The 26,997-nt window shown below is 38.1% G+C and overlaps 1 pseudogene; it reads left to right on the top strand.

Moving 5' to 3' along the window:
- Window positions 1-26,439, top strand: part of LOC128626017 (myotubularin-related protein 14-like) — a 59,284-nt pseudogene extending 32,845 nt beyond the window's left edge.
- The last annotated feature ends 558 nt before the right edge of the window (window positions 26,440-26,997 follow it).

The following is a 26,997-nucleotide window of genomic DNA, read 5'->3' on the forward strand; positions in this document are numbered from 1 at the left end:
CTAAACTGCCATGGGTAATGCCTGTCACCCTCTGAAGAAAAGCATCAGCCACGAACAGCTCAGCTGACACACACTGCACTCTTTATACACTCAGACCACCTCTTTCTGACACAGCTCTGGGCCTGCACTGGGATTGTCCTTCTCTGCACTGCCAGTGGAAGTCCATTGTTACAAAACCAGGGAAAGGAACCAGGTCTGGCTCGCCCCAAAGTTCTAGGCCCCAAAGCAAAGTTTGTTGAACAATGCCTCCTTGTTCCAGTTAGGACAAGTTGGTTGGCATGTGAAAATCCCTGGAAATTTGCCACAAAGTGGCGAAGTGTCCTGCAAGTAACGTTGATGGGATTTGAGCAGCAGCTCACCAGCGGAGGCAGCCAGCCTGTTTGTGGGGTTATCAAGGTAATGGGTCCTGGCATTCTGCTCGCACCATCTTTATAAACATCACTTTCACTTTATTGTGCATTAACCCCAATCTCTTCACGAGCTCCAAAATAAAACTTCTTTGCAAAGAACCAAGGCCCATCTGCTGCACTGTTAAAAATACCCCAGCATGAAAATACTGAAGCATTAGATAAATCCATGATCAGAGATATTACGGTGGACTCACCTGAAAATGTCTGCCTTTGACTGGGAGAAAGCGCTCTTTCTTTCTCTCATAGGTGAGAGATTGATTACCATCCACCACCATGGTAACAATAGAAACCAAATTCCCAAGACCGATCAGGCTTCAAATACTGCATTCTATTGTCCTTATGAGCTCATATATATCTATTACTATGCACCCTCAATGGAACTCAGTCTATCAGTGGCTGACAGGTTGATTTTCTAGTTAGGAATGAATGAATGAACCAACGAATGATTAGCAGATAAAAGTTCTATATCCTCCGTTAGTGCCCATGAATTTTACTCACTTCTTTTCCTATTCCTTGGTCAATTACTCATTGCAGAGAGGGAACACTTTTCCCTGCTATTGCTAACAATCTGCAGGGTGGGTCTCACTGTCTCCTCTGAAACAGCCACCCCCTACAGTGAGTATTTAAATTGAGTCAACTCTGCTACCATACTGCATAGCCCATCTATCACAGCAATTTGTGCAAATGCCGCTCTAGTATCCACCTGTGTATCATGCATTTTGAGACTGCACAGTTCCTGAGGCCTTTGTAAAGCAAACCTTTCATGAATAAATCAGGAAATACCCTGATGCATGCTTTACGTAGAGGAAGATATTCTATTTAGGTCACGCACAGAAGTTCTGCCAAGTTTGCTAAAATGAACAAATCCCCTGAGTACAGCCTACCTCTACACATTCCAAAACACATGCAAGCATGTCCTAGGCCCCCATGGCTGCTCTCTGTAGACACCGAGGACTCCAGGCCTATCAAGTGTTAGTTTGATCACCTGAGGCTCCAAAGACTTTCAAGTCAGGAGCCAGGCAATGAGTTTTGCTAGTCCACAGGAAGAACTCTACAAGTGGAAAATGTGTCTACTGTGCTGCCTGGGGCAATGGGACTTCTGCAAGCGAAGGAGGAAGGAACAAGAAAAATTACAGTGAGCCTGTTGTCCCGGCTTGTTTTTTGAATGCACTTAAGAAAGTCCCTGACTTTGTTTGAGTCCAGAGCATTGCAATTGACTCTTGAGCCTCTCCCAGAACACAGGATGTGGCCTAGTGCGCCCTCCCCTTCAGCAATGGAAATTCTCCTGATAAGAATAAGGATTTCCAGATTTCCAGCCAACCTCAAATTAGAGAGGGTTATCTAGGGTAGAAGAATGCAGAACAAAATGTTGAATGATTCCCTTCCTTTTAACAAGGGCAGGCAGTCCCAGCCCCTTTTACCCAGAAAAAGCTGTCTGTGATTAGAAGAAACAGATGGAGCCATTGATTTGGATTCTGGGTGGTTAGAACACGGAGAAGTCGCCATGTCATCTAGAAGGTGGGCAGGGTGTTTGGACAGGGTCTAAGCTAATAGGACCTTGTTTGAATAGGGTCTGTTGTTTACTTTCTGGGTTCCCAGATTTGTCTTGGGTCATGGAGTTAATATCAATCAGCCACTTCAGGGACCACGTTTCTCACAAAAGCCAAGAAAAAAAAAAAGGACAACCTCCAGACAAACATTTTCAATCAGTTCAGGTTGTTGTTAGCAGCAGATCAGCCCACACCCTGAATCGCTGGGAAGAGAATTATGTTGAATATATAGAGACCATATCCTCTTTCCTTCTTTCCTTTTCCTGTTCTCTCTTCCAAACATCTGTCTTGGGTTGAAGCTTTTTTTCTTAGATTTGATAATGCCTAGCTTTCAAAAATTGGACTATTCTGAGAACACTCTTTAAGGATATTATTGGGTGCCTTCAAATCTCTTTAGCCTCCATTCCCATGTGTTGCCAAAGTGAAGCTGTGACAGTTGATGTAAAGTTGGTCACAATCATTTACAACCTCATTTCATAAAAATTGCCTTTTTGACATGTCACTGATTTCCAAGTTTTTCAAAAGCTTGCTTTCATCCTCTTATGCCATTCACCTGATTGAGACCTTTAGGCCCAACCTCATCACTAACGGCTGAGTGACCTTAGGCAAGTTTCTTCATTCACAAAACGTTGACTGAAATATATCCTTTCTCTCCTATACACAGAGGGAACAATGAAAAGAATTTACAGTGGAGCATGGTGTGAACTATAAATTGCTATGCAGAGTGATTTTGCTGGAAAAACTTCAAATAGCATGCATAGGTTTTTCTTTTATTTCTCAGCACTTCCTGTCATGTCTGCCGTGCAGTTGGAAACCAGAAGAAAGTCAGTGGCCCGATGGTGGTCTGTAGATGGGAGCCCGAGCCTGGGGACCAGCTCCCTAAGGAGGAGGAGACAGAACAGGCCTTAAAAGGGAACGCATTTTCTTCTCATTTTAAAAGTAGTTTAAGATCAAAAGATAGAATCTAGAAAATGCATGCAAGTGGTAAAAAAGAAAATGAAAATACTTCATGTTTGCAACCTGGTAGCATTTTGCTGGGCCTAAAGTCTTTCTCTCCCTCTGGCTTGTACATGCACTCCTGTGTCCTCAGAGTACAATACTGTCCCTTTAAGTGCCGAGCACAGCTCAGACCAAGAAATATATTTTCTCAGCAGGTGAAAGGGTAGGAGATTAGTTCCTGGCAAATCTATTAATTCATTAATTAATAAAAATCTGAGAAGTGTCGGTGAGGGGCTGTGAAGCCCCATTCTCTCTTGGTTTTCCTCTTTAAAGCAGGAATTTTCAACCTGGGTGCCATAAGACTTTTTAAAACATGCAGTTGCTGACTATTTAGAGGGCACTGACCTTTTTTTCCATCAATTGTCGATAGACATGCCAACAGCCAACATACCAATAGCGGTTGGTATGAATATATTAAAATTGTAACTATTTTTTGTCAGATTGGCAAAAATTGTAATATATTTTTTGGTGTGCCACAGAATTTTGGTAACTAGCTTATGTGTGCCAAGAGATGAAAAAGGTTGAAAATTGCTGCTTTAAAGTAGTAAATGTAATAATAGCTAATATTTGTGTAGTACTTACTATATATAGGACATTGGTCTAAGCCCTTTATACATATTAATTTATTTCATCCTCATGACTACTCTAAATGGTAGGTGCTGCAAGTCAAAATCCCTTACCTACAATTCTAGAGTCCAAAAAGCTCTGAAAATTGGAATATACCAAATATTTTGGTATATTTGGTATGCCAAACTCCTTTGGTAGCAAAACCTTATCTGATCCAACATGAAACTTTCAATGGTCTTTATTTTTTCCGCTGATGAACAGTCAAACTTCACTGAAAAAAAACAACACCCTAATGTTTTTTTATTATAGAGGGTTGTCCAAGTGTCCAAGAACCTTCTGAGGGCTTTATGTACTAGACAGCATACACATGTATAACTTTATTATCTTTTTAAATTTCAAAAATTCTACTTTCCTAATCATATTCTAATCCAAAGGTTTCAATTCTATACCTGTGAGTGGGCATCATTTTCCTCATTTTACAGATTTAAAGAAATGAAGTATAGTGGCATTAAGAAACTTTCCCAACCCAGGTCAGGATTCTAACCCAGACTGAGTGTCTTGAGAGTCTGCATTAGAAGTCGTCACATTGGTATAGTTCTCAAACAGCCCTTTCCAGCACACTGGCTTTGTAAATTATACTGAAGGTATTTATTACTCTATTTTATAGTCAAGACAAGTGAGACTTAGGGCAGTTACATGACTTGCCCACAGGCCCATAACTAATGCAATAGAATTAGAACTCAACTGCAAGTTCAGTGGTTTAAATCCTAGTGGCCCATTGCCACTCTGTTATTACCTGGAGAGTCACCAAACTCACATCATAACACAATGTTACTTTTCCAATTAGACCAACATAGCTACTCAGGCAGCCAGGCAGTACACAGACCATTCTATCTCATTTAAGCCACCAATGGCCAGAAAATGTGTGAGAAAGCTTAGAGCTGTCAAAAGTAAGTGGTCCATACATCACCCCAGGAGTCCATACATCATCCAGGGGTTCAGCACCAGAAGACTGTATTACTGCCCTAGACCCTTGGGGCTGCAGGAAGGCTACAGTTTTGTGGCCCACACATGTGCAGTTCACTGTCCCTGTGTCTTCCCTTCTCTACATAGCATCTGGGCCACTGAGGAGTCACCTTGGAAGTAAATGGTACATCAGACATATCCAATTCAGGAACCCAGACTGGCTACAGAGTGTTGACAGAATTCTCATCAGAGCAGTTTCGTGAAGTTGGGAAGTTCTGTCTCCAGACTGGATGTCAGGTGGCTATTTAGTTACGCTGGGCAGGGTAAAGCCGGCGTTCCGTCAACCACGTTAAGATCCCAACCTCCACCTGCACTGTAGTGTTTCCTGAAGTCAGGAGTTCTCACCCGTGATTGCACATGGAATCGCCTGGGACTTTTAAAAACAATCCCTGGGCCCCATTTCAGGCTAATTGAGTCTAAATCTGAGGGTGGGGTTCAGGCATTGAAATGTTTAAAGCTCCCCTGGTGGTAATCTTGTGCAGTCATGGCCGAGAGTCACAGTCTAAGTGACACTTAAGCACTCAGGTCATGTTTTAAATCTAATTGTATAACTGCCAGTTACGTGGTCTCAATTTCCCCGCCTGCAAACGGTGATCATTATATCTACCTCCACAGTTCTTCGTAAAAATTAAATAAGATACTACAGGCAAAGATAAAATCTCTATGCACTAGTGTTTGCTACTATTTTCCTTGGTACTAATATTATTATTTAATTTCAATGGCTTGGAATGCTTAAGTAGAAAAATATTTAATTAATCAAGATTCATTTCATACCTAAAATGTGTAGAGAATTTACAAAATACAATACAAAGAGGAATCAGACTCAGTACATGAGCAAAGGAAACCATATGTTCTGAATTACCTATTATGTGCTCTCTTTGCGTATATTATATTATTAAATACGTCCACTAAACCCACGAAGGGGTTATCACCATCCACATTTATGGATGAGGAGACTGAGGCTTGGAAGGCTGTTCCCAAAGTCTCACAGCTCCAGCGTGGGGGAGCCTCGTTTAAACTCAGGCCCCACTGCTTCCAGGTACGAGTGTCTCACCACTGAGCAGCTGGTATGTAAGTGTTGGGCATAGCCTCTCTTTCCTCAAAGAGTGTACAGGTAAAAGGAAGGAATGATTTGTATTGAGTAGGGAAAAGTCAGAGAAGGCTTTGTGAAGGAAGCGGAAGTCCAGCTGGGGTTTGGGAGATGAGACGGTGAGAAATGGAAAGGTAAAAAACACTTCTAGCAGGGAAACCAACAGGAACAAACCAAAACACGTTCGGATGATCTGGGATGGCTGTGTATTGTATACTTGGCAAAATCAGTTTTGTTCTTTACTTCTTGCATCACTCTCTTAAGAGAGACCCTCTTCCTCTGAAATAGGACTTCTGGGGGGATTAGGAAATACCCTCCATACCATTCTCCTCTTTTTCTTATCAACAGCAGAAATCTCATGCATTCTGAGGCACTGTACCATTGAGGTCCCTAGGAATTTTACATGTCAGTCAAATGTGCAGTAGGGAGCTTCAGCACAAACAAGGGTGGTTCCATCTCTCCTGTGCATGCAAGCAAACACACAAAAAACAGTGAGGAAGAGACCGATGGGGAGGAGGCTTGGTTCATTTTTCTTTGCAGCCCAGATTCCAAGTCCCATCTGCTCCTTGCAAAGCAGCAAGGTCAATGCCAATTTCCCTTTTATCATCCATGTCTTGGCTGAGCTGTCTGCGGTGGCAAAAATGAATGTTCTCCTCAGCTCTCAGCTCTGGGGTGGCCACTTCCAGCCTGCCTACAAAATGTGATTGCACCACGTTAGAGCCAAGCAAAATACACACTGCTGTGTCAGTGTCCTCTGCATGGCAAGTCCACAGAAGGAGAGTGTCCTTTGGAGGAAGCTGTTCCACCACCCAAGGTCTGCTTGAGTCTGTTGAGAATTGCAGCTCAGAAAAAAGAAAAGAAAAGAAAAGCCTAACATATGTAATATGAACTCTGTGGTTTCCTCTGGTGCTTGGCATAGCTGAGGCTGTCACATTTCAGGTCTCCAGTTCTACAGAAACAAAAAGACCATGTGTGTTAACCATGCTGTTCCAGAGATTAGATCAGAATTCTGATCGGAGAATGAGGTTAATCATGGGTTCATCTCATGGTGACCTTTGCAGGCAGGACTGCAAACCAATGAGGTTGCTATTGTGCACAGACCAGATTCAGAAGGAGCCCTGTAGGTCTCTGTAGCTCCCACTGCCTGGATTCCAAGGGGAGGGGGCTCCGAGCTCCAGGCTGATGCCTGAAGGGAATGGGGGTGGGGTGGGGAATGTTACAGGAAGTGAGGTTTATAAACTCAGTCTCCACTGAATGTCCCTGGCCAGTGAAATTTTGTAATGGGAAGGAGAAAGGAGCTCTTGGCAAGTTGGCCTGTGGGCTTGTTGTTGCATGAAAGAAACCTGGTGTCTCCTCTTTGGCTGAAAGGCTCCAGCTCTACTTGGAAGAACATGAAGAAACACAACCTTGTAATGCAGGGGTAAGAGGCCAATGAGCAGGGATCAGGTAGAAAAATACTTCCAGAAGTTCGCATGGTGGAGGCGAAAATGAACTCTGCTGCTTTATTTACAGATCTCGGTGGGTCATGTGACTTTCACCACAGACAAAGCAGGGTCCTGGTTTAACCCAGTCCTCTCTGGAGAGTCAGCATCTGCAATCCTGGAGTCAGCTTTGAATCCACACTCCTCAGCTTCTTAATGATGGGATCTTGGGCTAGTCACTGAACCTCAATCAGCTTCCTCATCTTAAAATGGAGTTGCTAATAAAAGGGATCTAATTTTGTGAGACAATACATGCATGGAAAAGCCTATTACACATTCAATACTCATTATGTATACGTTAGTAATATTTTTCCCAAACTCCCTTACCCCTCCTGCCTCATCTACTGCCTCTCTTGTGCCTATCTTATTCTTGAACCACAAAGAACTTCTTAAGGTCTTCTGCCACCTTCTCCATGATTCTCCTGTCCACATACACAGGGATACACACACAAGCATACACAGAGGGAGAGAGAAGATTCTACTCTGGAGCTGCAGAGGCTCTTACTTCACACATGCTATTTCCTATGCAGGGAAAACCCTCTCCTGTTCCCAAATGCCTTCAAAACACTGCCTGGTCTTCATCCGGTATGAGCTTCCCTTGAGGCTTCATTCCCTCACAAACATCACCCTCCCTCAACACAACAGTCTCACTGCTGTGTTCTCTGGCCTATAAGAACACATGTCCACCATTGCAGGGACCACATCCTAAATACTGGCCTGCACCTGTGTCTGTCTTTCCTGTCAGATGGTGAGGAACCTGAGGGCAGGCTCTGCCCTCCACTCTGTATCCCAGATTCGTTGCATGTTGTCTGAACTATAATAAGTGCTCATAAAACATTTATTAAATTGAACTGAATTTTGCTCAGTGGAGCAAGTGAGAGGAGAGTGGTTTTGATTAAAACATTTTTATACAGTATTTTAAGTTTAACCAAAAGCTTTTTCATCAGTTGCCTGATTTAATTCTCAACAATCCTCTGCAATCAGTAGGACCTGGGGTATTATCATCATTTTTAAAGATGAGGGAATTAAGATTCCTAGTGTAAATGCTATGTGCACGACCATACCATTAGTAAATTTTATAGACGTAAGACTAGAATTAAGTTCTGTCTATTTCTGAGGTGTTTCCCTCCACTGAGACTTATTGACCCAAATAGCAAGCAGGGCACACTTCTGTCTCACCCATAGTTCTCGGTCCATCCCTCTGTCAAAATATGCGCCATGCTGTACATCTTTATATGCTTCTCCCTCAGCAGGTAACCAGTTCTTAACCTGCAGTGCAGGAAAGATGAAGTTCATGTTGATGAGTGAGGATGAGATGTGACATGCACAAGATAGGTGGTGAATTATGCACAATTCTCCTGACACCAAGTGAAGTTTCACATATCTTTCTCTACTAGAAGAATTATAAAGAAATGCCACCCAAACTAATATTATTACTGGGAACATTTTGTTCCCCTTAATGTAAATTGAAAGCTGTATACAAGTGATATTTATTTTAATTTTATTAATAACAAAGGACTTGCCACTCACCTTACAATTTTTCACATCACATCAGTGTATCATCAAAATGAAGTTGAGAATTCCTGAACTCTCATAAAGAGCCCAGGACTGTCTAGGTAGCTGGGATAAATGTCAAAAAAGGATGGACAATGGTTTCTGTCCTGGTGGAAAAAAAAATGCACAGAGTCCTCTGCCTGGAAAGCCCCACGAAGTGCCAGGCCAGAGGTCTACTGGTATAAACAAAAATATGAACCTGTACTGATGACTTTAGCATCTAAAATGAAAAAGTTCTGTGCTAGTTGTATCTGTCAGTGATCCCTCTCTTTTTTCTCCCCCTCTCCTTCTCTGTCCATGTGTTAGCTGACCATGTGCCACACAGAGTAGGCTCAATCTCCAGAGAGGGAAAATGAAATTCCACGACATCAAGGGGCAGTCAGTGGCCCCTCACTTGTTCTTGCCTTTCCTGTGTGTAGTAACACGGTAGAGTTCATGAGTACCTGGTCACGTGGATTTTCATGATATTACCTAGTTTTAAATAAATGAACACTGACAAAGCTGACAAGTGGCTTTCAAGGATTCCTCCAAAGAAACCATGGATAGAACATAATAGCAGTAAGATAAATGCAAGCAACATTAAGAAGACAGCAACGGATACATCAATTCCTTGTGTCAAATCTTTGCTTGCTTCACATGGAGTTAAGTATGTTTACAATGGAAAACAGATATAACCAAAAATTCTCCACAAAATTGAAATGATTAAGATAACTTAAAATATGGATTTACATCAGCTATCACTTCAAATGTACTATTCAGGGCTTGGGAGATGCAGACAGTGAGGACACAGGTCAGAGCACACAAACTTCCAGGGACGAGATGAACAACTTCTGGGGATCTGTTGTTGTTCAGCCTGGTGATGATAGCTAATAATACTGTATTATATACTTGAATGTTGCTAAGAGAATAAATGTTCTCACCACAATAAAGAGGTGGTAATTATGTGATGCGATGGAGGTGTTAGCTAATGCTACAGTGGTAATCATTTTGTAATATATTAATGCATCAAATTAGCACATCGTACACCTTAAACTTACATAATATTATATGTCAATTATATCTCAATGAAGCTGGGGGGAAAAGAAAAAAGGGTACTATTAGTAAAGTGACATGATTATTTCTTAAAACATCATTATCTTTAATATTTTCTTTACAGCTTCATATCTGCATTTATTTCATGTGTATAAGACATTGGCAAAGTAGTACTTACATATAGTTTATAATTGAATAAATATATCTATATTGAAAATTTAGCTTCAATGTTTTCCCCCCACAATACTCAAAAACATTTGAAGGCCACAGAAATAAGGAATGAGAAGCAACTAGCCATGTGACAAGTAGGGAAATAAACAATCCAGGCAGATGGAATAGTATCTGCAAAGTCCTTTTGGGAGAACAGAAGAAAAGCTGGTGTAGCTGGAATGTAAACAGTAGAGAGGACCTGGCTGGTGTGGCTCAGCAAATTGAATGCTGGCTTGTGAATCAAAGGATCATCGTTCAATTCCTGGTCAGGGCACATGCCTGGGTTGTGGGACAGGTGTCCCCAGATGGGGGTGTCTGAGAGGCAACCACACATTGATGTTTCTATCTCTCTCTCTCTTCCTCCCTCCCTTTCCTTCTCTCTAGAAATAAATAAAATAAAAATTTTTTAACAATAATGAAACAATAGAGAGGACAAAGTGATGTGAAGTGCATTTAGAGAGAGAGGCCAGGTCAAGGTCACAAAGAACCTGGAGACCATAGTAAAGAGTTTATATTTTATTCTAGTGAAATCACCATGTCCTTGTAAGTGTTTCAAGCAGTGGAATGATATATTGCAATATAAGTTTTAGGAAAATTTCTTTAGCTTTTTTTGGATGATGGAATCAGGCTGAGCAGGTATGGAAGTGAAATAACCCTTTAGGGGGCTGTTATAGTAATCCAAGAAGGAGAGGATGCTGACAGGAACCAACATGGTAACCATATAAAGAGAGGTAAGAGATTTTAAAAGCATGTTGGATATAAAGTCAATAGTACTTGCAGAAGAAAGGGATGAAAATGTGATAAAAAAGGAATAAAAAACAATCTCCAGGTTTCTTGCTTAAACAGCATAGTGAAAGGTGGTGGCATTGGTTAAACTACATAGTGGGTTTGATGATAGCATCAAGATGTAGCCTTGGCTGGTGTGGGTCAGTGGATTGAGTGCCAGACTGCGAACCAAAGGATTGCTGGTTCAATTCCCAGTCAGGGCACATTCCTGGGTTGTGGGCCAGGTACCCAGTAGGGGGTGCACGAGAGGCATCCACACATTGATGTTTCCCTGCCCTCTCTTTCTCCTTCCCTTCTCTTTTCTCTAAAAATAAATAAATAAAAATTTTAAAAAGACATATGTTTTAGGCATATTAAGTTAGATATTTTTGTGAGAAATCCAAAAGATGTTCATCAGGGGATTGAATGGGCATGCCATACAAAGCCCATAAAAGAAATATTTTCTGTTGTTAGCTGTTAGTATCTTTAAGGCAGGATCAAACATCTCTCAAGCCTTAGGAGTTAGCTTATTACAGTGACAGGAGCTGGGTAAAACATCTTTTAGACTTAGAAGTTTAGGAGAAAGGGAGTACAGGGAAGAGCACTTGAGTAGAACTTGAAGGTCGGTGTGGCAGCCATTGTCCCAGGATACAGAAGACCTTCCATAGTTGATGGTCCAGTCATTCTCAATTGTGAAAGAGCAGTAAGGCAGGTCAAGGTCAATAACAGAAAAGAAAAGGGTCTTAGTACTTTGCTGTGGGTTCAGCTCTGAGGAACATTAAGGCAAAATTGTATCTCCTCCTTGAACAAAATGTGCTGAATGCATGACAGGTTTTAAAAATGCAATAGCTTCTTTATATACCAAAACAGTATCAATTAGAAATATAAATACAAAAAATACTCAATTCATCCTAAGCCAAAAAATAAAATAAAATCCTGAGAATAATCTGAATGAGAAATGTTTAAGATACAAATTAAGAAAACCTATAATACTCTACTGAGAAATACAAATTAAGATTTGAATAAATGGGGAGGCAGATTGTGTTTCTCTATGAGGAAGCTAAGTATTTTAAAACCAAATTCATCCAATTAGTGCACAGGGCTAAAAATATGTCAATAGAAATTTACAATAGAATTTACTTTTGGAAGTTGGTGAAATCACTCAAAAGTTTATCTTTAAGAATATGTGTGAGAATAAATAGCTGGTAGGTAAGGAAAGGTGAGGGTTCAATCTGTGGGCCAGGGTAAATTTAGACGGGGGTAGGACCTGATAAGGCTCTCTCTTTACACAACAGTACCCCCCTCCACCCCCATTCAGTGCTCAATGCTACTGATCCAGCTTAATAAGTACCCAAGACCAATTCCATAACTTACGTTTAATTGTATCAGCACCTTCTCCATTATAATGAAATCTTTCATTCCAGCACCTAGCCCATTGTTTTCGCAAGTATTTTTTAAGTGGCTGGTTGTTTCACTACATTACTTTTTCTCATCTTGTTATCTATCATAGTGACAAATATGCTGATAACATTTGACAGCATTTTTTGGTGAACAAATAAATAAATGTTCTGTAGATCCTGGTGACTTCTGCTCTATTACTTGGTCAGGATTTTATTCAGCCACTATTGATCATGCACTAATGCTTTGGGAGATACTAGAGAAGCCAAAAATCATTTCATTGATGAGAATGATCAAGTCTATTGGGGAGTTATTTCTAGTACCTCTGAGTATAGGTTATTTATTCCTTGAAACACCTGAATACCTGTTTCTCAACCCTCTGTCATTTCACAGAAGCTGCTTAAGAACACCCACCTATGGTATGCGACTTAATCCCTCTAGATAACAAAAATATTCAATATTCAGTGTCCCAGACATGTCACGACTTAAAGGAGACTCTCAAGTTTGATATCTCTCCTGTTTTCTGGATTAAATGAAAAAGCTTCTTTGTTTTACTTCACACAGCTACTTTTAAAAAGATTATGAGAGTCTGAAAATTCAAAATAAGAATGTTCTAACATCTTTTCATAGCTAGAAATCTGGATCAGGGTTTTACTACCAACCCTAGTCTTCCTGCTTTAACACAAGGGTGTCGAATGTGTTGCTATGCATTGCAGTTGGTTCACCAAGCAGTCAATTTTAAGGCCATAATGAATGAATATTGATTGATGTTCATTTTGAAATCATTTGGAAATCCTGACACTGCACTGTCTGCCTGTGACTTCAAAATGCTGTTGAGTGAACCTCGATTAACTGCCAAAGTAATTTGACTGTCTGTTTGTGCTATAATCACTGTCTGCTTGTACTATGCTCACCAGTGAACTTGTAACTCAAAAGCAGACATTTGAGACCATTGTAAATTCCCTATCCCAAATGCTCCTTTCATATATATATATATATATATATATATATATATATATATATTCACTTATATATGTATACATATAAATCACAATTAATATTTCACAATTTGTGCACCCAAAATCATGTTGAGGATAGGTATACTTTTGAGATATTGCAGAATCAGTTCCAAACTACCATAATAAAGCAAGCCACACTAATTTTTTTGTTTTCCCAGTGCATATAAAAGTTGCATTTACACTATACTGTAGTCTATTAAGTGTACAATAGCATTATGTCTTTAAAAAACCACATACACATTTTAATTAAAAATACTTCACTGCTAAAACATGCTAATTGTCATCTGAGCCTTTAGTGGGGTGTAATCTTATTGGTAGTGGAGGATCTTATCTTAAATTGAAGTGAAGCACAATAAAATGAAGTAGGTCTATATAGAGAATTTAAGATAAAGAAGACTGAAATAGCATCCATTTTCATGTTGGTCCCTATGGGCTATTCTCCATATAGCAGCCCAAGTGAATGTCTGAATGAGAAAATACAACCACATGTCTCCCAATCAAGCTCTTAAGTGGTGTTCCATTAGTAATGGCCAATGTGCCCCTACTTGAACTGGCCCCTGCTTACCTCTGTGCCCTCACCTCCTGGTAGTGTCCTCATTCATTCCATTTCCGACACTCTAACTTCCTACCTGTTTCATGAACCCACTGAGTGCCTCTACTCCAGACACCGGCACTGACTGTTCCCTCTACCTAGAAATCTCTTTCTCACATTTCTGTATGGCTGGCTTTCACAGTCTACACATTTTAGTTCAAAGTTATCTCCTCAGAGAATTTCCCTGACAATCATTTAAAATTAGCAACATCACCACCACAGCTTTCTAACTTTTATCCTTATTTACTTTTCTTCACAGCACTAATAACTACCTAAAATTTTTATGTATTTACTTATTGTCCATCTCAACTACTTCATAATGTAAACTTAATATCAGTATGAACTTAGTTGACTTCTTTAGAGCTGTATCCCCACTGCCCCTTGCCATAAATGCTCAATAAATATTTTGAAGAGTGAATAAATAAATGAATGTAGCTTTTTATTGGGGCGTTCCTGGTGTGTACAGACACATAAATAGCTAATTATTTCTTTTAAAAATCACAATAACTCTTTCAGGTAGATATTATTATCTGTCTTCAAGAAATGAGAAAGCAGACTCAGCAAGCTCATAATTTGATCAGGGACATATAACCAATAAAGTGATAAAAATCAGATTTAAAACCATAACTGTTTTACCCCTAGTGAATTCCAAATTTCTTCTGAATAAAAGATTAATATCTCAAATGAGATCCTGTAGAATTTGCTTATCTCACATAACCTTCCCATTTATTTAATTGGCACACAATTTTTAGTACTTGCTCAAGTATACACATATTATATCATACAAAAAAAGCAATCCTGTACATATAAAATATAAACAACATGTCTAGGGAAGCATCAAAAGTCTCCCTGTAATAACCTGAAAAAGTGAAAAATTGGAAGTAGCCCGAAGGCTCTCAATATCAGGGAATTGGTATAGTCAAGTGTGATACATTCATTACAGTGGCATATTATGTAGCCCCTGAAGGTTACATTTAAAATTTTTTCAATAACATAGAAAAATGCTCCCAATATATCATTTGGTGGAAAGTGTATATTTTAAATTAAATGCAAGACTTGTACTTCTGGCTATGAAGAAGAAACTTGTATCAGACTAATGCTCCCACAATAAACAGCTAGAAAAGCAATATAACATACAAAATACAGCTGTTCAAAGGGGAGCAACCAAAGCATTCCAGACTGCAGAGACCAAGAAGCCAGAGAGAAAGAAAAATAGTTCAGGTGCATTGTATGCAAATTTGTTACTACTTTCCTCTTAGTTCATTTTCAAACTTGCAGTGAGAAACTAGTACTAAAAAAGAATATGAGCATGGTGACTATAGTGAAAAATATGTATTGTATATTTGAAAATTGCTAATAGAGTAAATCTTAAAAGTTCTCATTAGAAGAAAAAAATGTATGTGTGTAGTGATAAGTGTTAAGTTATTGTGCTGATTATTTTACAATATATCCATATATGAAATCATTGTTGTATACCTTAAACTAATACAATGCTATATGTCAATGATATCTCAATCAAAATAAAAAGAGTACAATAAATAAATCAGTTTCTATATACTAAGGGAAAAATAGAAGAGTAAATATGGCATTAATGAGGAAACTGAATCAAATATTCTGATCACAATTTCTTTTAGGGGAATTTGCTAATGTCAAAGTAGCATATATAAATTAAAAACATCTTCTAAGGAGCCAGAAAGCTAAACAGAGATTTCATCAGTTTCAAGGGGCTGAAATAAAAATTAACTTCAAGGACAAGGGATCCTGGTAGGCCATCCCAAAGCTCAAGTAATCTTACTCCCTGATTGAACTGAGGTCATCTGTCAATGGTCAAAGAAGAAAGAAATTTCTGAAAGAAAATGAAGTAATCCAATGCCTCTACAGTATTTCAACAAACTGAACAGTATTCAATCTAAAACTTCGAGGTGTGCCAGGAAACAGGACCAAATGATCCGAAGGAAAAAATATACAGTAATAAGAAACCTAAAGTTTATCTAGCTATCAGAGTAATTAAACATGGATTTTAAAATAAGTATGCTTATCATACATGAAAATAAATAAAAGACTATAATTTACAAAGATTATCAAATGAAAATTCACTGATGGAAATAAAATAAGATTTCTTTAACAGAACATAAGATACAGCAAAAAAGAAATTACTAAACCTGTGCATAGGCTAGTACAAAATATACAGATTGAAGCATAAAATATACAACTACACAGATTGATGAACAGGTAAACAGAAAATGCAGGAATAGCATAAGAGATATACAGGGAATGTTCAAAAGATTTAAAATGCATGCAAGTGGGGGGCCAAAAAGGAAAGAAAAGAGAAAAGGAGCAGAAATAACATTTGAAGGGATAGCAGCTGAGAATTTTCCAAAAATGGTAAGTGATAGCAAGTCACAGATTCAAAAGCTTTATAACCTGAAGCATGATAAACACAAAGAAAACATACCTAGTCACATTATACAAAAAGTTCTAGAAATCAGAGACAAATAAAAAATAAACAGCACTGGGGGGGCATATTTTCAAAGAAGCAATAATAAGATGTACAGATGACTTTTCAATAGAAATTATGGAAGGCAGAAGACAATAGAACAAAATATTTTTCTTTACTTTTTATTGTTATTCTAGAACAAAATCTTTAATGAATTGAAATATAACTACCAACCTAAAATTATATGTGAAATTAAAAAATTTCTTTAAAGTTAAGGTGAAATAAACACATTTTCTGAAAAAGAATTGGAAGACTTTATCATCAACCATCCTATACCAGTTAGAAGCAAAATTCAAGAAAAAAAATTGAGTAAAATATATGGCAATAGCACAGGATCAGAAGGGAAAAAAGTAGAGCTAGAGTTTTGTACAATCTTTGTATTCTTAAGGATGTGATAAAAGTTCAATATAAAGGAGACACTAATAAGTCAATGATACATATTGAAATCTGAAAAATGACCAGTAAAATTAATAAAAGAAAGTACACACATACACATATGTATTCAAAGTGAAGGGAAATACAATGATTTAAAAAATAATTATATAAGTAGAACCTAATCAACAAAACAAACAAGCAAGCAAAATATAACCAGAGACATTGAAATTAAAAACAAACTGACAGTAACCAGAGGGAAGGTAGGAGAGAATAATGGGGGTAAAAATGGGAAGGGCCATTAAGGAACATGCATAAAGAACCCATGGACAAAGCCAAAGAAGGGTAGGATTGAGGATGGGAGGTGGGTTTGGCTGAGATCAGGAGGGGTGGTGGTGGGGAAATAAAGGCAACTATACTTGAACAACAATGAAAAACAATTTAAAAAGAGAAAAAATAAAATAATTAGTACATAAGAAAGATAAAAAATTAAAGAAACACATTTCAAAAGAAACAAATACTAGGTGCCCATCAGTAAATGAATGGATCAAAAAATTGTGGTACATATACACAATGGGATTCTATGCAGCAGAGAGAAAGAAGGAGCTCCTACCCTTTGCAACAACATGGATGGAACTGGAAAGCATTATGCTGAGTGAAATAAGCCAGGCGGTGAAAGACAAATACCATATGATCTCACCTTTAACAGGAAGCTAAACAACAAAACAGACAAGCAAGCAAAATAAAAACAAAGACACTGAAATAGAGAACAAGGGGACAGTGAGCAGAAGGGAGAGGGGAGGGAATTTAAGGGGAAAATGGGAGGGATTTAGAGAAACAAGTATAAAGGACACATGGACAAAAACTAAGGGGGGGTGGAAATGGGAGGGAGGTGGGGTGCATGGGGTGGGGTGGGCTGGGATGGGAGAAATAAACAGAAAACTGTACTTGAAAAAAATAACTAAAGAAAATTTAAAAAAGAAACAAATACAAGTAGTATATTTAAACTTAAATATATCAAGAGTTTCTATTAAATGCAATTACTAAATATTAGAATTAAACATCTAAGTTAGTCATACTTAGAGAAAATAAAATCAACTATATTCACAGTTTTATAACACAGCCTTAAATATAAAGACACAGAAAATTAGTATACCTCTACTAACAGCAAAAAGTAATTCTGGAAGCAAGAAATATTACTAGAAATAATATAAAATATTTCACTAAAAATTGATCCAAAGAAAAAATATAATAATCCCAAACTTATATGCATCTAAAGACATAAAGTCAAAGAAATAAAGTGATCACCTACATACCTCTTAGTAACTAATCAGAAAAAATAGAAAAATAGAGAAGGAAAAAACCTCTAGGTCTATATAGCTTTACTCATTAATTCTGTTAATCCATAAAGCAAAAAATAATACAAAATTACAAAATCTTTCAGAGAACAGAAAAGACAAACATTTATTATCTCGGTACTACATTTTGCCCAAATTTTGAGGGAAAGGTAAGGACCCACATTATACATGGGCAGTACCTGAAATTCTTTGTTTCTGTTCTTGTGTTTTGAAATTATTTGTTACATAAAATTTCTTGTACCACAATATGTTCAAAATAAATGCTAAAATTTCTTTATAACATAAAAACAAGTCTCTAAATATAAATAAATAACAAATTGAATTAAAACATTAAAATGAAAGATTTTTTTCCTGAAAGTTTGGGCCAAAAACATGGGTCTGCATTATAGATGGCAAAATATGGTATATTCTTGATACCAAAAACCTGACAAGGACATTACTATAAAATAAATTTATTGGTCAGTTTCTTTTATGAGCATAACAAACTTCTTAACAAAGATATTTGCAAAATGATTTCAATGATATATGAAAAGGGTAATACATTGTAATCCACCTGAATTTATATCAGGAATTCAAGACTGGTTTACCACTAATAGTCTAAGGTAATGCACTACATTAATTTAAAAAATAAGAAAAAATCAACTCAAGAGACTCAGAAAAAGCATTTTATAAAATTCAGTACAATTTCACGATAAGCAATAGATTTGTATCCAGAAATATAAAGAGATCTCACAAATCAGTAAGAAAAGAGAGAAACAATCCAATTTTTAAAATAACTCGGGGTTTGAAATGGGTCCTCCAAAAAAGAGATACCCAAAAGATCAATTATTATAGCAGATATTATCCCATATAATTAGTGTTATTTGGTTAATTTACATCCCTCAAAAATATATGTTGAAGTCCTAAACCCCAGAACCTGTGACTGTCATCTTATAGGTTCTTAGTGAAATGAAGCTTTATTCTTCAAAGTCTGCTCTGTTGAGATTGGCTGAATGTTGAACCAGGGGCCTATGAAGAACCAAGAGCTGATGAGAGGTAACCAGAATTCTGCTTATTCTACCCTAAGGTCATTGTCTGTGCTGCCATGACTTCAAAATGGGTCTGTCTCACCCACAGGGCACAGTTCTAGGACCTTAACAATACCCCTGGCAGAAGATGTCTATTCATTTATTACACCACAGTGATAAAAAGGAAAGACAGGCTTTGCAGTGAGTAGGATCTAAGTTTAACTGTGAGTGGAACACTCAGCAGCCGTCAAACCCTGGCTTCCTCCAGGCCCCTCTTGGCCTTCACTCTACTCAGTTGCTTAATAAATCAAACATTAATTGAGGCTCTTGAGTGCACTGAAATATTGTACATAATACTAGAGAGAAAAAAGAAAGTATGAAAAAATATAGTCTCAATCCTCAAGGAGCTGTAAAATGGACAGAAATACCACCCTCTCTTTATAGTTGTTTGTTTTGAGAATTAATGGGATACTATTGAAAGGAGTATAGTGTTCTTTGTCCATATGATAAGTGTCCGGTGCTACTTCCCTTTCCCTGTCTCTCCTATCCTGCCAATCTGTCCTAGGTTATGAGCTTTGAGTCAGTTATTCTACCTCAATGCACTTTTGTTTCCCACTTGCAAAGTGGCAAAAACAATAAGACTTTCACTATAGCCACCAGGATATGTAACTTATTCTGCTATACCAAGTCCAAAATGTTAGTGGAATTGTTCTAGCTGCCTATTGTTTTGTGATGAAGCAAAACTTAGTGGCCAAATGACTACTTATGTTGCCCACAAATCTGTACCTTAGGCAGAATTTGGTGGGAACACCTTTTCTCTGCTCCAGTCAGTGTTAGCTGGGGAGGGTGGGAGACTGGGAACTGGATCATATGAAGGCTCAAGGACTTGTGCTTGGTGGTTCTTGCTGGCAGTTGGTAGGAACCTTAGTTGGGAATGTGGTTGGAATGGCTACAACACTTGAGTGCTTGGTTTCCTTGCAGCATGAAGTCTGGATTGCCTAGGTGAGTACCTCAAGAAAAACAGACGAAAGCTGTATTGCAATTTATCTCAGACTCAGAAGTCATATAGTGCCACTTCTTCCACAGTCACAGGGCTGACTCACACTCAAAGGGAACAGAGACCCCACCTCTTAATGGAAGAGTGTCAGTGCCACAAGGTAAAACAATGTGCAATGGACTATATCAATGTTGTCATCTTTAGAACAATCTGTCACAGGTTTTAAGTAAGTAAGGTTTATTTTTTGCTCCTACTACCTGACCATGGGAAATCAGTATGGGAGCCCCGAACATCATAGTCACTTGGGAATCCAGTCTGGCGGAGGGTCTATCTTGACATATGTTACCATACTGCCAATATAGAAAGAAAGAGTGTGTAGTTTATCTCATAAAGCATCTACCCCAAAGTGACATTTGTCAGTTCATCTCACCTGCAACCTTCCCTGTGGTGTCTGGAGACAAGATGGAATACAGGATTGTTAGCTTTCTCAAACTTAGGTACCATTTAAAGAACCTTGTCATCTCTGTGAAACTCCAAGTGACTATACTGTGGGAATTGATTCCTGGCCTGGGGAAATGGAGAATGTAGGCTTTGCACAGCTTTTGTATGGACCCAAAATTAAACCTTTATCTTCTACTGCTGGCATTGACATAGCACTATCACAGGGAGTCAGTTGGGTACCAGGCATTAGCTATTTAAACAAAACAACTTGACAGCCTTAACAGGAAGCAGACTTAGCCTTGGAAGAGAGAGTGTGAAACTTCAAAGATGCCCACATGCAAAGACTGATGTTCCCATGAATATGTCTCTCCAGAGATGTCATTTTGTCTTTTCCCTCACAAAATAGTGCTTCTGCACTAGTGACCTCTCTTCTCAATCTGTCCTTTGCCCAACTTTGATGTCTTGGTGACCTTTTGAAAAGCTTTTGGGGGTAGGCGGTCCTGTCTTCAAAAATCAGCTCCACTATTTACTACCTTTGTGATCTTTGAGCAAGTAACCTAAAGTCTCTAAGTCTAATTTCTCGTCTGGGCAAAGGAAGATGAAAGGATCTACTTTGTAGTGGTTTTGGAAGATTTCCAAGACAATCTATATAAATCTTGTGGCTTAATTCCTGTCACAGAGTAGACACTGAAATGTTACCTTCTTTTTTGTACATCCAGCTTCCCAGGTTCTCTGAGAAGAACTTAAACAGTTAATGCCCCTTCCATATCCTGCTCTTCACCTTTTCTCTTTTGCTCATTACATTCATTGCTAATGTCCATCCATGTTTATGACCCCTAAGGAGAGGATGGATTGGGGCCTAGATTTTGTTTGTTTCACTTTTTCATATAAAAGATGCAATTTTAATATAGCTATTATGTTAAAGAATAACCAAATTTTAGATCAACTGTATTTGGAGAAGGCAAATTGTTCTCTTTATTATTAAATTTACTCTTTGTTTTAGAAAAAATTGCCTTGAATGAGAGTTATCATCTGTGAAAGAATCAGAGAATTAATAAAAATCTTTTAGTTGTGCAAACTATTCTGTTTTAATAAAATTTTTAATCTCTACCATGGCTATTTATAATTCACCCCTTTTCTTCTTTTTCCCCAAATTCTTCCATTTCACTGAGATCTAAAATTTTATGAGAGTAGAATGTATTCATATACTTTCTTTATAAAACCACAATCTCTATCAGGGGGATTTTTATAGGCTCTTCTTATTTTTAATATTAATTATTTACTTTTCACTATTCTCTGTTTAGATTTTTCAAGAGTTCTCCATTTTAATTTTGTAAAATAGGGCTTTGATTTATGTATAATTTAAAATATTTTATAAAATTAATGTTTTCTATTTGATTGTTATTTCCTTCAGTCCTCCTTAATGTTGCTTAATATTTATGGAAAAAAATTTAGTGCTTTACATTTCCTTTTGAGAACAGCTTCCACTGCATGTCTTAACGTTTTCGCGGATATTCTCATTTTAAATACTTTTCAAATAGTTTACATTTAAAGTTTGTCAACTTTATATTTGTCCTGTAGTAATTTAGAACAATGTTAAAATATCTGATCTTGAGGATTAGTTAAAATTCGTCTTGTAAAAACATTTCTAGTGATTTGGCATTATGGACAGAAGATGTGGCCTCTGTAATATGTGACTATTGGCATATTTATTTTTATGCATGTGTTTATAGCCTAGTTAATAATCAAGCTTCCAATTGTTCCATTAGGCAAACAAAGCAAAGTATATTTTCTCTTGCTAAGCACAACCTCAATATATGTATGTATGCATGCATAATTGTCTTTACATATGCCAATTGTATTGACGTATGTACAATATGTCAGTTGACTATATACATAGGTACATACATATAATTAATTTTAATAAGTCTGATCATTCTTTTTTCCCCCCTCCAGGATATATCTATGACTGAGGAAGATGGGTTACAGTATCCTAAAATGATCAAATAATTCCATTTCTCTTCTTTTGTATATAAGATTCTCTACAAAAATTTGAATTCTATTTTGTCTGGAATTATCACTGGCTGTGATTTTGTTTTCTTTCCATTTCCCTGCTATGTCTTCACCACCCGATTATTTCATTCTTATTTCCATACATTTTAAGTTGTCCCTTGAATGCAGCAGCATGTCGTTCAATATATAGTTTTACTTTAGGTGTCTGTGACTTTAAATGAGAGAGCTTCACCCACACACGTAGCATGTCATGACTGAACTATATACTTGTTCTCTGACCATCTACATTCATGCTTTTTTTTTGTGCTTCTTTGAGGTTTATTTTATGTCTCATATTGTCTGGACTATTTTTTATTTGTTTTGTATTTTCTATTAATTTACTGAACAAACATGAACTGCCTCCTGGGTGGCAGGCATTTTGCCAGGCTTTAGGTATAAAATAAAGGGAAATAAAACAGTTCCAGTCCTTGCTGGGGTGAAGCAACACACTAGTGGGAAAATATCAATAGATAAAATTATTACATTAATTAATTGTTGCAGATGATTGCACTGTACATCATTATACACTGATAAATCCTCCAAAATAAAGGAATGCAGTTCTGTGAAAGCATGTGACAAAGAGACATGACAGTTCTATAAAATTCCTCAAGAAATTAAGTATGACATGAAACGTGAAGAATAAGTCGGAGTGACTCATGAACTGGGAGGGTGGTGATCGAGGGTGGAGACATTCTGTCCCTCAGAAATAGTCGTTGAAAAGGACCTGAAGTGGAGAGACGCCTTCAAGAATTCTAAAAACAAATCAATTGCAACTTAAGAAAAATACGCTGCAGCTGAAGCCTAGAGAGCTAGCAAGATGGTGTCAGGCAAGGTTTGTAGGAGTTTGATCAGCATTGGTCAACTCCTGTCTCTTTAAATCTCAAAACTGGAAATGAAACTAGACATTCTGATTCCTCCACAGCCAAGCAGTTTAGATGAGGAATCAAGTGAGAGTTTTCTTCCCGCTTAACACTTCTCTGTCTTAAAATATAATTTTGGATGTGGTGCACCAGACTGTGTTTATTAAATTAGTCTTTTGTGTATCATATATCTTCCATGTCAAGAATTTTAATTGACATATATACTCAGTGGTGAAACAATATATTTTCAACAATCATTTTAGGTTAGACTCCATGACTCATTGTTCAGCTGGATTCCAACTCATTGTTAGATCCCTTTGCCCATAAATCTCCTACTCAAGCTTTTAACTTTGCTTAATCTTCTGGTCTTTAAGAACAGGTACGCATCTTCAACTAATTCTTTCAAGAAGAGTGTGTGGTTGGCATATTTTCCAAACCTGCTCCTATCATGAAATTCTTAAAACTGTTGACTTCACATATGAGCAACAACCTGGCTAAGTTATAAAATTATTGGCCCATAATCAGTGTTTCTTAAAACTGTAAGATTATTTCCTTGTCTTTTGGCACTCAGCATTACAGAGAAAAAGTGTCAGTTTGGCCTAATCATTGTTCCTCTGTAACTTCTTTTGTTCTGTTTTGTTTTTAGCTTAGATGCTTATAAAATACTTTTCTGTCTATTCAAATATTTGACATTCAAATATTCCAATATTTCCAGGAAAATCTTTGGAAAACTTTTCATTGATTTTTGCCTTGATAAAATCAAGTGAAGTCATAAAATTTGCATATGCAAATTTTAAGGGGGTGCTTTTTGTAGATGGCCCACAGCCTTAGCGTTGAGAGCATTCACTTAAAGGAGATAGCTGGGTTCAAGTCCTGGCTTTTTTTTTTTTTTTTTTTTTTTTTTTTTTACCAGGACTATGACCTTGAACAAAATTTTAAAAAGAAAGCCAAAGACAAATAACTTCTGTTTCAGTTTGTAAAATGAGGCTGACATAGTATCTGCCACATAGGGTAGTTGTGAGGGTAGCATAAGCCCTAAATCCCAATGATGTCCTTAAAAAAAGAGGAGGAGAGACACAGACACACAAACAGGGAACGAGGCCTTGTGAAGACAGAGGCAGAGACTGGAGTGACACATGTACAAGCCAGGAGGGTGGTGATCAAGGGTGGAGACAGGATTGCTGGCATGTCCCAGACGCTAGGGAAAAACAACAGAGGATCCTGTGCTAGAGGCTTCAGAGAGAAGATGGTCTAATGGCACCTTGACTTTGAACTTTTAGCCTCTAGAGACAATTTTCTATTGTTTCTATTGTTTACTATTCTCAAGTAAAAAAAGTTAACACAGGTAAAGTATGTAGAAGGCCACTATCTTTTTTTCTTTTTCTTTTTTAGCTTCAGAAGGTTTTCTTAGTCATTTAAAAAAGCTTATTGACTTACTAGCTTTTAAAAAATTTTGAGCTGAAAACTGTAACAAAAATATAAATATTTAACTAATTCTGCTGCCATAACTAATAATACCAAAAGTTTTGCTTAACATGGTTATATAAATTCACAAGGAATCTGTGAGAATTAAATGAGATTATATATTATATATAAAACATTTGAAATTTCCAGTATTTTGGCACAGGCAGGAAATGTTAGTTTGTTTTTTTCCCCTTCATTATTGATCTCTACTATGTGCCTGGGTTTAGAGATTTTTTTTAAGGTGTAGTGGACAAATAAAATTGTCCATTATATTTAAAGTATACAATATCACGATTTGTATGTATGAAAGAATTCCCATATCAAATTAACACATTCACCACCACACATATTTACCTTTTTTTTTGGCAAGACCATTTGCCAAGAGAAATTCTATTCTCTTAGCAAATTTTAATTACACAATACAATATTATTGGTAACAGTTGCCATGTTATACAATAGATATTCAGAACTTATTTAGCCTATAAGTGAAAGTTTGCACACTTTTATCAATCTCTCCCCCTTTCCCCATCCTTTAAGCCCTGGGTAACCACCATTCTACTGTTTCTGAGTTCGACCTTTTTTTTTTTTTAAGACTCTACATGTAAGTGATACCATGCAGTTTTCTCTTTCTCTGTCTGGCTTATTTCACTTAGTGTGCTGTCCTCCAGGTCCATCCGTGTTGTCACAAATGGCAGTATTTTTTTAAGGCTGAGTGATATTTCAACATATACATATATATTTATATATGTCACATTTGTTTACTCACTAACCAATTGATAAGACACTCAGGTTATTTCTATACCTTGGCTATTGTGAACACTGCTACAAGGAACATGGGAGTAGATATCTTACTCTCCTTTTTTATATATTTAGGAAGTTGTTTATTTCATATCTTCATGTCTATTAAACCAGAGTTGACTATTTATTCTAATTGCAACTGAAATGAGTATTTTTTTTCTCTAAAATATGCATAGGTTCTTTGGGCATCTAGCCAAATTCAGAAAGATGATTTCTGCAAATCATGTCTACCCATTTTACAATGAAATACCAAAGTCTCCAGTTTTACTTTTTATTTTGCACTGAATGAAGTTTTCGGAAGCAGGTTGTTGCCACAGATATCTCCCACACAGAGGAAGAAGAGTTTGTCAGTCCGGGATGCAGGCCCTGGAAGATACCTGCATGCTGAGGCAAAAGGACCGTGGCAGCACCACCAGCCTGGGCAGCGACTTCTCTCTGGTCATGGAGAGCTCTCCAGGAGCCACTGGGAGCTTCATCTATGAGGCTGTGGAGCTGGTCACTGCAGGAGCACAGACTCAAGCAGCTTGGAGGAAAAGCCACTCATCCTCTCCACAGAGTGTGCTCTGGAACCTGCCACAGCCCTTGGAGGGACCGCCTGCCTTCCCATCAGTGGCTACACTGGAACAAGGAAGCCAAGTCTTCCAGCTCCTCCTCCTCGAACCATTCTGACATCTTTTCCAGGATAGGTAGAAGCCCCCTGGAGGTGCCCAAAGCCAGGCCTGCAGCCCTGAGTGAACGGGAGACTCAGCTGCGGGAGGCGCGCTCACCCTTCTTGGCCGCATACAGCAGCACAGTGGGGCTTCGGGCGGCAGTCTCCAGTCCCTCTGGTGCCATTGGGGGCCTGCTGGAGCATTCGTCCATGGTGTCGGGCTCCAGGGCACCAGCAGCAGCGCCTTATGAAGCAGCCAGCCCACAACAGCTTTATGCCTGTATCTCACCTGAACCCTGAGTGGAATCAAAGCCATGCCCAGCCAAAGGGTCCTTCAACGTCAGGGGAAGTCTCTCTCCCCCATCTCCACAACGCACATGGCAGGGTTCTCCAACCACTAGCTTCCTGACTGATGACCATCAGGCCTCTTGTCACTGCTTCCCACCCACCCTGGTCTTTGCCAACTCAGAACTGTTTGGGGTTTCCCTGGGGCCTTCTGGAGGCTGAGACGTCACAAAAGGAACCGCTTTTCCATTCTTGTTTCTTAGGAGAAGGGGGTCACCTGCACTGAGAATAGGCAGTTTGGCACATAACAAAATAAAATCAAAGTCTTTCAAAACAGCAAAAATATTAGCTTGTCCGCCCAAGAGAAGTGCCTTCCTTTTGTGGAGGTAATTGTTCCCCTTCCCTTCCTCATAAATGCTTTTTTACTTTGCCTCTAATCAAAACACTGTTTGGGCTTCTGCCTCAATTGGTGCTTCCTGAATAGCTATTCGTGTGGATCTCAGATAAATGTTTGTAGCCTCTCA

This window comes from Artibeus jamaicensis, unplaced genomic scaffold (genome assembly GCF_021234435.1).
Source record: "Artibeus jamaicensis isolate MK-2021 breed Jamaican fruit bat unplaced genomic scaffold, CSHL_Jam_final scaffold_1964, whole genome shotgun sequence".
Lineage (NCBI taxonomy): Eukaryota > Metazoa > Chordata > Mammalia > Chiroptera > Phyllostomidae > Artibeus > Artibeus jamaicensis.